Here is a 2,096-nt window from a genome sequence, read left to right on the forward strand (position 1 = left end):
AAACGAACAATCATCGGTCCTTGGCTCTGGGACTGTAAAAGTTTACTGGAACGGCGGCAACTTTTTGAAGGTTTTTTTTCACTGAAAAGACATTCGACATCGCGACTTTCACTTTCGACTAGAGGACTTAGCCCCTGTGATTAATTTTCAACAGAGACGCACAAAAGGTGGAGTTATAAACATAGCGACAGTCTCATGGACAAGTCGTAGGTTTCCCTGCAGAGCTTCCATGTGTCCTGCCTGCATCACAATTCTGTTAGTAACAAGGTTTATCAGAAAACCAAGTGTTGTTCTGTTGCCATTATACACTCTGAAATGGCGGAATCAATTGAAAGATGTACCCAGAAACGGAGAACAACCGTTGTATTTACATTATCACATCAGTTACTCTCTAACTAAAGTTTGCCCACTGTGCTGGTCCCAGTTGTTGTCCCAGACACCGTCCAGCTTACGTGAATTTGAAATGGCTTCAAACAGAAGCTTGTTTTTAACTAAAGAATCGTCAAGTTTAGACTGATTAATCATTATTTGTACCAACCGCCCTTGAGCTCAAAAGAATGGATTAGGAATCCCCAGCAAACACACGTTCAGTTCTTACCAGGAGTTAGACTTGGTAAAATAGCAATAAACCAATGTAATAGATATTTCAAGCCAGTTTTACTGAAGGTGTTACTGGAGTTCATACTGTAAGGGTCATACAAATGAGCTCTTTTGCAAAAACTGCTACTGTACACAGGATTGCTCTGAAGGCGTGGCACCGTTTCTATGGGAATCCCATGGTGACCTGGGCGGTTGCAATCAAATTCTTTAAAACAAACAAACCTGCCGAGTGCTTGAAAGCTGCTAATTTAAGGTTCACAGGTGCAGGCACCTCTCTAACAAGATAGTCGCTGGAGGAGTCTTGCTTTTGCTAGTTTCTAACGAGCCTCGAAGTGAGTTTCTACTGGGAGGTTGTACTACTGCCCTCCCATCCGTGTTTACAGTAGCAAGTCCGTAGTGTGTTTGTCTGTGGGGAATCGCAAATAGACCTGGTTATTGTTTAACTGAACCAGCCAGGGGCCGGAGCACGTGTTCAGCACTCACTATGCGGAAGTAAGTCCTTCTGACTGATTCCATTGCAAAAGAACGCCAGCTTCGTGCAGTTAGAATCAGGACAACAATGACCAAACTTCGTTCTCCAATTCAACCTCAAAACCATTAATGCAAAACGCCCATATAAATATATTGTAACGAAAACACAACAAAAAAGTTCGATAAACCGAGCGTTATGGTTGGAGAGATCATCAGACACTTCATTTAGGGAAATGTGTCGTCTGTGTTAAATGGTTAAGTTCTATACTAATATAAATGCATTAGGTGCAAATGCACGTGTAGAATTTTGAAGATATAATATTAGGAACTACTTTCTCAGTTTCGATAACATTTCCAAAATACAACTCTATAATATTTATAAAGTATTTCTTGTTAAATGTGTTGAGACCCAAAGCTAATTTTGCAAAAATGCTGACTTGCAGCTGTCTTTATGACAAACACATCTTTACGACTACTTGCTCCGTTTTTTCGTTAGGGATAGTGGATCCTGGGATTAAACTGAACACGTGTGTGTTTGACAATCAGGGAGGCGTAAGCTTGAAAATAACTGGTCTTGAGGCAAAAGGTGCATTGCTTCACGGATCCCACCTCAGACTGGGACCTGCAGTGTGGCTGGATTGGTCACGCTGGGATGCAACCGGTTTTAATCTCGGGGCCGTCAAAGAATTCAATCAGTAAAACTGCCTGCTTTGAATTTAGAGAGTTGCGGCCTAATTTCATTTTCAGCACAGCAAATTCACAATATCCACCAAACGAAAGTTACCCAAATTAATTAAAACGTCGGGAATTTCCGAAGAAACCGGTTCGAAATTAGGCCAAAAAAAGTACAATGTTTGTAACAGAATACTGATAGTTAAACAGGTTAATGACCGAAATACTGCTTTCCCATTGGTGGATAAGCACTTCCCTTGGCACAGGAACGTGTAGAAAGTGTGGGTCAATGTATTACTTTTGAGTCTAGTTCCAGTGAATCTGCTGATGGGTGCGAAAATGTTAAAGAGAAC

Source organism: Stegostoma tigrinum, chromosome 16, assembly GCF_030684315.1.
Source record: "Stegostoma tigrinum isolate sSteTig4 chromosome 16, sSteTig4.hap1, whole genome shotgun sequence".
Classification (NCBI taxonomy): domain Eukaryota; kingdom Metazoa; phylum Chordata; class Chondrichthyes; order Orectolobiformes; family Stegostomatidae; genus Stegostoma; species Stegostoma tigrinum.